The sequence below is a fragment of the Arachis ipaensis genome, chromosome B3 (genome assembly GCF_059453495.1).
Source record: "Arachis ipaensis isolate K30076 ecotype BB chromosome B3, ASM5945349v1, whole genome shotgun sequence".
NCBI classification, from domain to species: Eukaryota; Viridiplantae; Streptophyta; class Magnoliopsida; order Fabales; family Fabaceae; genus Arachis; species Arachis ipaensis.
Window position 1 is genome coordinate 51,207,195 of NC_142438.1, and position 10,862 is coordinate 51,218,056.

Below are 10,862 nucleotides of genomic sequence, written 5' to 3' on the forward strand. Positions count from 1 at the left end.
CTTGCAATCCATTCAGACTTTGAGAAATCATATTGACTTGCTGAGTCAATATTTTATTCTGAGCCAATATGGCATTCAGAGTATCAATTTCAAGAACTCCCTTCCTCTGAGGTGTCCCATTATTCACAGGATTCCTTTCAGAAGTGTACATGCACTGGTTGTTTGCAACCATGTCAATGAGTTCCTGAGCTTCTGTAGGCATTTTCTTTAAGTGAATGGATTCACCTGCAGAATGGTCCAATGATATCTTTGATAATTCAGACAGACCATCATAGAATATATCCAGGATGGTCCATTCTGAAAGCATGTCAGAAGGACACTTTTTGGTCAGTTGCTTATATCTCTCCCAAGCTTCATAGAGGGATTCACCTTCTTTCTGTTTGAAGGTTTGAACATCCACTCTAAGCTTGCTAAGCTTTTGAGGAGGAAAGAACTTGGCTAAGAAAGCCGTGACCAGTTTATCCCAAGAGTTCAGGCTGTCTTTAGGTTGAGAGTCCAACCATATTCTAGCTCTGTCTGTTACAGCAAATGGGAAAAGCATAAGCCTGTAGACCTCGGGATCAACCCTATTGGTCTTAACAGTATCACAGATTTGCAAGAATTCAGTTAAGAACTGAAAAAGATCTTCTGATGGAAGTCCATGAAACTTGTAATTCTGTTGCATCAGAGAAACTAATTGAGGCTTTAACTCAAAATTGTTTACTCCAATGGCAGGGATTGAGATGTTTCTTCCATGTAAACTGGAATTTGGTGCAGTAAAGTCACCAAATATCTTCCTTGCATTATTATTATTTTCAGCCATGCCTCCTTCTTTTTCAAAAATTTCTATCAAATTATCTCTAGAGAGTTGTGCTTTAGCTTCCCTTAGCTTCCTCTTCAGAGTCCTTTCAGGTTCAGGATTAACTTCAATAAGAATGTCTTTATCCCTGTTCCTACTCATATGAAAAAAAAGAGAACAGAAAATAATAGGGATCCTCTTTGCCACAGTAGAGAGGTTCCTTTATTGTGAGTAGAAGAGAAGAAAAAGAATTCGAACACAAAAGGATGGAGAGGGTTCGAATTTTTAAGAAGAAGAGAAGTGTTAGTAGATAAATAAATAATTAGAAGGAGATGAGAGAGGGAAATTTTCGAAAATTAAATAAATTAAGATAAAACATATTTTTATTTTTAATTTAAAATTAAAGTTAAAATTCGAAAATTTTTTTAAAAAAGAAAAATTAAATTAAATTAAATTAAAATTTAAAATAATTAGTTAATTAAAAAGGAATTTTGAACAAAAGGGTAGTGATTTTCAAAAATTAGAGAGAGAAAATTAGTTAGGTAGTTTTGAAAAAGATATGATTGAAATAGAAAACTTTTAAAATCAAACAAAAAGTCAAGTAGTTAATTGAAAAAGATTTGAAAATCAATTTTTGAAAAGATAAGAGGTTAGAAAAGATTTTGAAAAAGATGTGATTGAAATTTATTTTGAAAAAGATTTGAAAAAGGAATTTAAAAAGATTTGATTTTAAAAATTAAAGTTGATTACTTGACTAACAAGAAATAAAAAGATATGATTTTAAAATTTAAAGATTGAACCTTTCTTACTAGGCAAGTAACAAACTTAAAATTTTTGAATCAATCACATTAATTGTTAGCATTAATTTCAAAAATATGAAATAGAAATAAGAAAAAGATTTTGAAAATAAATTTTAAGATTTTCGAAAATATTAAGAAGAAAATTGAAAAAGATTTGATTTTTTTGAAAAAGATTTGAAAAAGATAGAATTTTGAAATTGAAAATTTGATTTGACTCATAAGAAACAACTAAATTTTAAAAAGTTTTGAAAAAGTCAACTCAAATTTTCGAAAATTTATGAGTGAATAAGAGAAAGATATTTTTTTATTTTTGAATTTTTAATGAGGAGAGAGAAAAACAATGAAAAGACTCAAAACATGAGAATTCAAGATCAAAACACATGATGCATGCAAGAACACTTTAAATGTCAAGATGAACACCAAGAACACTTTGAATGTCAAGATGAACACCAAGAACTTACTTTTGAAAATTTTTTTTAAGAAAAGAAAAACATGCAAGACACCAAACATAGAAATTTTCAAACTTTAGACACTAACAAATTGAAAATGCATATGAAAAACAAGAAAAGATACTAAACAAGAAAAATTTAAAGATCAAACAAAGAAATTCATCAAGAACAACTTGAAGATCATGAAGAACACATGCATGAGTTTTCGAAAAATGCACAAATTTTAAAAACATGCAATTGACACCAAACTTAAAATTTGACACAAGACTTAAACAAGAAACATCAAATTTTTGGTTTTTATGATTTTATTAAATTTTTTTATTTTTCAAAAATTAATTGGAAAAATAAAAATAAGGATTTCAAAATTTTTAATGAGAATTCCAGGAATCATGCAATGTTAATCTAAAGCTCCGGTCCAGGAATTAGACATGGCTTACTAGCCAGCCAAGCTTTCAGTGAAAGCTCCGGTCTAAAATACTAGACATGGCCAATGGCCAGCCAAGCTCCAGCAGATACAAATCAGGCATATAACAGCTGATTAGAGGAGAGTCCAAGGACTCTTACCATGATAAGTGGAAGCCTCAGTCCAAAAATTTAGACATGGATTGACAGCCAGGCAGGCTTCAACAAATCATAAAGAAACTCTAGAATTCATTCTTAAAAATTTTGAAGCCATAGAATAATTTATTTTTATTAAATAATTGTTTTTAGAGATTTTTCTAAAACAAAAAGTAAAAAGCTTAAACATAAAATAAAATTACCTAATCTGAGCAACAAGATGAGCCGTCAGTTATCCAAACTCGAACTATCGCCGGCAACGGTGCCAAAAACTTGGTATGCAAAATCATGATCGTTCATTCCTTGGTAACGGCGCCAAAAACTTAATACGCACGTTCATAATCTTAGTTCTTTGTCACAACTTCGCACAACTAACCAGCAAGTGCACTGGGTCGTCCAAGTAATAAACCTTACATGAGTAAGGGTCGATCCCACGGAGATCGTCGGCTTGAAGCAAACTATGGTCACCTTGTAAATCTCAGTCAGGTGGATTCAAATGGTTATGGAGATAATTAAAATATAATTAAAATATAAAATAGGATAGAAATACTTATGTAATTTATTGGTGAGAATTTCAGATAAGAGTATGGAGATGCTTTTGTTCCTTCTGAACCTCTGCTTTCCTACTGTCTTCATCCAATCCTTCATACTCCTTTCCATGGCAAGCTGTATGTTGGGCATCACCGTTGTCAATGGCTACATCCCGTCCTCTCAGTGAAAATGGTCCAAAATGCGCTGTCACCGCACGGCTAATCATCTATCGGTTCTCGATCATACTGGAATAGGATTCAGTAATCCTTTTGCGTCAGTCACTACGCCCAGCACTCGCGAGTTTGAAGTTCGTCACAGCCATCCCTTCCCAGAACCTACTCGGAATACCACAGACAAGGTTTAGACTTTCCGGACCTCAAGAATGGCCGCCAATAATTCTAGCCTATACCACGAAGACTCTGATCGTAAATCAGAAGGCTAAGAGATACACATTCAAGCTTGTTACATGTAGAACGGAAGTGTTTGTCAGGCACGCGTTCATAAGTGAGAATGATGATGAGCGTCACATAATTATCACATTCATCATGTTCTTGTGCACGAATGAATATCTTAGAGAAGAAATAGGCTTGAATTGAATAGAAAAACAATAGTACTTTGCATTAATTCATGAGGAACAGCAGAGCTCCACACCTTAATCTATGGTGTGTAGAAACTCTACAGTTGAAAATACATAAGTGATAATGGTCCAGGCATGGCCGAATGGCCAGCCTCCCCAGATGGCATATGAATTCGAAAATAGGGAAAAAGACCCCTAGTACAATAGTAAAGAGTTCTATTTATGCTAAACTAGTTACTAGGGTTACAGAAATAAGTAAATGATGCAGAAATCCACTTCCGGGCCCACTTGGTGTGTGCTTGGGCTGAGCATTGAAGCTTTCACATGTAGAGGTCTTCCTTGGAGTTAAACGCCAGTTTGTAACTTGTTTCTAGCGTTTAACTCTGCTTTGCAACCTGTTTCTGGCGTTTAATGCCAGGATAGGGCAAAGAGCTGGCGTTGAACGCCAGTTTGCGTCATCTAAACTCGGGCAAAGTATAGACTATTATATATTTCTGCAAAGCCCTGGATGTCGACTTTCCAACGTAATTGAGAACGTACCATTTGGACTTCTGTAGCTCCAGAAAATCTACTTTGAGTGCAGGGAGGTCAGAATCCAACAGCATCTGCAGTCCTTCTTCAGCCTCTGAATCTGATTTTTGCTTAAGTCCCTCAATTTCAGCCAGAAAATATCTAAAATCACAGAAAAACACACAAACTCATAGTGAAGTATAGAAATGTGATTTTTATTTAAAAACTAATAAAAATATACTAAAAACTAACTAAATCATACTAAAAACTATGTAAAAATAATGCCAAAAAGCGTATAAATTATCCGCTCATCAATGGTCAACTTAGATATATTTGTGGCTTTAAGAGCAAAAGGGAGATGGCTAGTGGTTGGAAATATCATTCTAGGTGCATGATGGCTACACGTTCAAAGCTTAATTGCAACGGTTGGTGTAGAACTAGATTGCTTGGGTCTAGAATGTTGTTTGGTTGCTTAAATGAGAATTCCAAGATTATGTCACCCAAATGGAATAATGATAATCAACTCAAAGATGGGTGTAGAAACAAGATATGGGATCCCGGCATACATGAGGATCAACTTTGGGAGCCCATATTCTATGAAGAACTCCATCAAGGCTTGGGAGAATTGAACTTGAAGAATGGAGCTCATTGGAAATGCAAGCGTTGATGGATGTTCAAGGATGGTTTCAAGCACAAGCCACCTTGATGAGGAGCTCCCCATAAGTCCAACTTAAGGACAATAAATAAAAGTGCTAGGTGGGAGACACCCCACCATGGTAAATTCTTTTCATTTTTTCTCTTTTGTACATACTAATAGAATTAGATTAATTTCATATTTTGTTGAGTTTGTTGAGTTTAATTGGTAGTTTAGTATGTTAAATAAGGTTTATTGGTGTTTTGGTAGCTGTTTGGAGGTTTGGAATGCTTAGATTGGTGCAAAAATATAGAAAAATGTGGAAAAAAATAGAGCACCATCCGCGCGTACGCGCACTGCGCGCGTACGCGTGCATCAAGCATTTTTGCCTACCCATGCAGACACGCCATGTATGCATATGCATGGATTGAGAAATTCCACCCCCAAGCCAAAAACCTGAGAGTTGTGCAAACGTTGCGCGCGCATTGTGCCTTTGGCACAAAACCACTCGCGCGTACGCGTACATGACGCATACGCGTCACTCTCGAAATAAGCCATCGACGCAGACACGCCATGTACGCGTACGCGTCGTGTCCATTGCACCACCATCCGCGCACGCGCGCCATGCGCGCATACGCGCCGATGACCTTCCTTCAACACATCTCTTTTCTTCTCCTCTTTCCATTTCTTTCCTTCTCCTTTCTTCTTCCCTTCTCCTACCCTTCATCCAACACTCCCAAACACCTTTGATAACCATTTATTTTAGTTAACTAATTAGTTAGTTAGTTAGTTGATTAGTTAGTTTAATTTTCATTTATTTTTCTCTTTTTCATTGTAAGTATTAGATTGTTATTCTTGTTTACCATTAATTGCTACTGAGTATTAGAAAGGGATGTTATCTTAACATTATTATGTTTATAATCTTTGTTGGATTATATTGTTGAGGTTATATTTTGCTACTTGATTTTGAGTTTTTTATGCTTACCTTTTAAGAATACCAAGTGATGAGAATTACCTTCGAGCTTGTAATTCTTCTCGAATTGCATGATTTGGCCACCATGTGATTTGAACCCTATTCTTTGAATAGGCGATCTCTTGATATTGGATGTTGAGCATTTACTTGAATGCATTGTGTTTCACGATCATATGCATCCATATGCATATAGCTTGAATGCCTTCATGCTTCTTTAATGCTTGTTTTACCTTACAAGTTTACTTAAAGCATCTCAAGCACACTAGCATAAGTGAAGTACATGCTTCTTTAGTGACATAGCTTTTATGCTAATGTGTGTTCTAAACCGCGCGCAATTTAGAATTCACACACTTATTTGTCATTAATGTCACACGAATTCACTCACTCAATTCTAGTGATTATTACCTCATTCCAACAATGTATGCTTCCTTGCTTTTGTATTTTCTTATCTTATGGTGTTATTTTCTACTTTTCATGAACGATGCACCACAAGCAAAAATAGAAGCGGAAAAAAGAACACGCAGCAACCGATTGATCTACCAGCTGAAGGTAGCAATCTGCAGAGCAGTCGTACCCCCTTGCTCATCTTTGAGTGCACCGAGGACGGTGCAAACTTTTAAGTGTGGGGAGGTCGTCTGACCAATTGGCGATTTTGGGTGACAAAATTCTAATCCATTCTAGGTTTTTAGAATTTTTACTTGCATTATCTTAATCTTGCATATATATACACAATAAGCTTAGTCAAAATAATGAGATTTTTCAAGATTTCTATCTATAGGGCACCAATTGATTTGAGTGAAGACTTTTCATAGAACTTGCTTGAATTATATATATTGTGGAACATGATTTTTGAGCAAAGAACACAAGCTTGTGAGATTTGAGCCTAATGGTGTGGTTACATCTTATAACCACTTATTTTTCCTTCTTGTGTGCATTAATCTCTTTCTATGATTGTAATCTTTGATTTGTTTGATTCTTTATGTCCATTATTTTGTGTATTCATGCATTTATATGATTGAGCCCATCATTTCATTTAGCTCACTTACCCAAAGAACCTTACCTTTTATCTTCCATTGTTAGCCAATTTGAGCCTACGATTAACCCACTTGTTCATAATTTTAGCACATTACAAGCCTTAAAGCAGAAAACAATAAATGTCTTTAATTTAGATCTTTGATTAGCTTAGGCTAGTGTGTATCATTTAAGTGTGGGAACCTTGGGACATTGGGTGAATAAAAAGGTAGTTTTGTATTTTTGTTGTAAATATTTGGGAATTGGGTACATGCTCATGTATTGATTAAATGTATAAACCTTATGCATTGATGTTCTTGTATATAGTTTGAAAAAAAAATTGAGAAAAGAAAAAGAAAAAGAAAAAGAAACAAAAATAAAAGTATAGAAAAGAAAAAAATGGAAAAAGAAAGAAAAAGAAAAGGAAAGAAATAAAAAAAAGGGGGACAAAATGCCCCAAAGCAAGGCGAAAGTCAATAAGAATCAATGCATATGTGTTGTGATCAAGAAAAGAAAATACATGAGTATGTGAAAAAGTAAAAAAATGGGTAGTTAGGTTAGAACTTAATTGTATAGGATGTCATAGGTTAGGTGGGAAGTTTAAGCTTATCAAAGATTCAAATTTCAAGCTCATTTGGCCAAATATACATCCTACCTTGACCCTAGTCCCATTACAACCAATGAAAAGACCTCATGATAGGTGTATGCATGCATGAAATAAATGTTGATTGTTAGAAGAAAAACAAATATTAGAAAGCATGATTATGGGAGAATTGAGTAAATCAACCCTAAACACTTGAGCGAATAGAGTGCAAACACATCCGGTGAGGGTTTGATGCTCAATTACATGTTTTCACCTATGATCATCATTCTTCATGCAAGTTTGTAAAAATATTTAATAGCTCAATTCAATTGTGGTTTGGCATGGTTGCTGGCCCTTAGCCCTTGTACATATATGCTTCTTGGGAATTGATTTATTTTGACCAAGCAATTGCATTCATGTAGATAGTTGCATATAGGTAGATTGCATTTAGTTAGACTTCATTGAATAAATGTTGATACCCCTTATTTCTCTCTTGGTTTAAGCATGAGGACATGCTTGGTTTAAGTATGGGGAGGTTGATAAACCCCAGTTGTAGGGTTTATCTTATATTGAATTTAGAGGGTTTTATCATCTTTTCCCACATTTATTCAATGAAATAGAATGGTTTTGTAAATTCTCCTTTAATTGTGCTTAAGTGTGAAAACATACTTTTTAGGCCCTTAATTGTTTAATCTTGATTTACCTTTGATTCCATTAGATGCCTTGATATGTTTGTTAAGTGATTTCAGGTTTAGGAAGCAAAGATTGGATCAAGGGAATGAAGAAAAAGCATGAAAAAAATGGAGAACTCATGAAGAAATGAAGGAATCGCAAAAGCTGTCAAGCCGACCTCTTCGCACTTAATCGACCATAACTTGAGCTACAGAAGTTCAAATGATACGGTTCCAGTTGCGTTGGAAAGCTAACATCCGGAGCTTCGAACTGATATAAGATTTGTCATAGTTGCATCACGTTTGGGGGTGATTGGATCATAACACACATTAGGATTAGTTTTAGTAGGAGTTTTAGAGAGAGAAACTCTCACTTCTCTCTAGGATTAGAATTAGGATTAGGTTTAGTTCAATAATATAGATCTAGGTTTCAATTCATTCTTTCTTCTTCTTCTACCTCTCAATTCTATATTGTTACATTCATCACTTTTCTATTATTGTTATTACTTTCTTCTATTTTGTTTGTGGATCTACTCTTGTTCATTCTATTTTCTCTTAATGCAATTTGAGGTAACTCATGTAGATCTTATTATCTTTGATTGTTGTTGTTAATTTCTTACATTCAATTGTTGCTAGATTCTATTCTTGTATCAATTTACTATGCTTTTCTTTTGTGCCTCCCAAGTGTTTGATGAAATGCTTGGTTGGACTTTAGTATAGATTTTATCCCTCTTGGCCTAGGTAGAGTAATTAGTAACGCTTGAGTTATCTAATTTCTTTATTGATCGATAATTAGAAGTTGCTAATTGATTTGGATATCACTAACGCTAGTCTTTCCCTTGGAAGTTAACTAGGACTTGTGGAATCAAGTTGATTCATCCACTTGACTTTCCTCCATGGTTAGAGGTTAACTAGGTGGTAGCAAGGGACAATTTATGATCACAATTGAGGAGGATAACTAGGATAGGACTTCTAATTCTCATAATCTTTCCAAGAGCTTTTCATAGTTGTTAGTTTATTTTTATTGCATTTTACATTACTTGTCTCCTACCTCAAAAACCCCCAAAGATACTTCATAACCAATAACAATGACACTTTATTGCAATTCCTAGGGAGAACGACCCGAGGTTTTAATACTTTGGTTTATAAATTTAGGGGTTTGTACTAGTGACAAACAAATTTTTGTATGAAAAGATTATTGTTGGTTTAGAAACTATACTTGCAACGAAAACTCATTTGTGAATTCTAATCTGTCAAAAGTCCAATCATCAACTTCTGATATTGAGACTGATCAACTTGATATCGATTGTTTGGTGTGTATAGGGACCAAATGGCACCTCGTGGATGCGTTCGAGGCCATGGGAGAGGATATGCCGGTACTCGTGGGCCGGAAACCAATCTGAATGACCCCGTGAACTTCATGGCCGCCTTGCAGAACATGGCTGTTGCTATGCAGGCTACTGCTGAGGCACTCGGGCAGCAGATGAACAACAATAATCATAATCATGAGGGAAACGGCGGAAACGAGACTCAAGGTCCAATGACATTGGCGACCTTCTTAAAGGTCAATCCACCGAAGTTCAAGGGGACTACTAATCCAACTGAGTCCGACACTTGGTTTCAAGTTATGGAGCGAGCACTGCAAGCGCAGTTGGTACCTGAGGAACAATGCGTCGAGTTTGCTACTTATCCGCTCACCAAGGAAGCGTCAGATTGGTGGCAAGGAACCCGACATCTCATACAGCAGGGCGATGACCCTATCACCTGGGATACCTTCCAGGAGAAATTCTACAAAAAGTACTTTTCGAATTCCACCAGGACGACTAAAGAACTGGAGTTACTACAGCTGAAGCAGGGGATTATGTCTGTATCAGAGTATACGGATAAGTTTGAGGAGCTGTTTAGATTCTCCCGTATGTGTTAGGGAGCTCCGGAAGACTTTGAGGAGTGGAAATGTGTCAAGTATGAAGGAGGGCTCCGAAGCGACATCTACAGTTCAGTAGGGCCTATGGAGATTAGGACTTTCTCCGAGTTAGTAAACAAGAGCAGAGTTGCCGAAGAATGTGTGAAGAAGGCAGCTGCAGAAAGAGAAAGCCAGAGGAAATCATTCCCACTGAACCGAGGAAAGAGTTTTACTCCTAGAGGTCCTCCCTTCAAGCCGTCAGGCTTCGCACCACAGAAGACTCAGGGTCAAAACAACTTCAGAAGGCCCAACAACAACAACAATGCTTTGGGGAGGAGATTTGGGAAGCAGCCTCAGAATGAGCAAGCGTGTGCTAGATGTGGGAGTTACCATCCTCGTGTTCCGTGCAAGGCTGGATGGGGGTTGTGTTACTCATGTGGGAAGCTGGGGCATAAAGCGTCAAACTGTCCAGAGAAGCAGAGACAGGGTACCGGGAGAGCACAGCAGCCTGGACGGGTGTTTACTACTTCAGCTATAGGTTTTGAGGGGTCTAAGGCACTTATCAGAGGTAAATGTGAAATGCCTGGTCAAATTTTAAATGCATTGTTTGATTTTGGAGCATCACTGATGGTGGAAAAATCGTCGGTAAAGATTTTCACAAGAATAAGCACGTTGTAAGCATAGTTCTAAACCAACAATTAAACCTCAATCAAATTTAATTTGTTTGTCACTAAAGCAAACCCAATAAAATTAAACCGAAGTATTTAAACCTCGGATCGTCTCTCAAGGAATTGCAGGGAAGTTTGTTACTATTGGTTATGGAAAAGTATCTTTTTGGGTTTTTAAATGTTGAACAAGGAATTTAAATGACACAGAAATAAACT

General features: G+C 36.1%; 1 non-coding gene across 1 annotated transcript; it reads left to right on the forward strand.

Moving 5' to 3' along the window:
- Positions 1–301: 301 nt before the first annotated feature.
- LOC148570622 (small nucleolar RNA R71) lies at positions 302–409 on the forward strand. Its single transcript, XR_015908015.1, has one exon. It is a non-coding gene; the product is annotated as a small nucleolar RNA R71 (small nucleolar RNA).
- Positions 410–10,862: the final 10,453 nt, after the last annotated feature.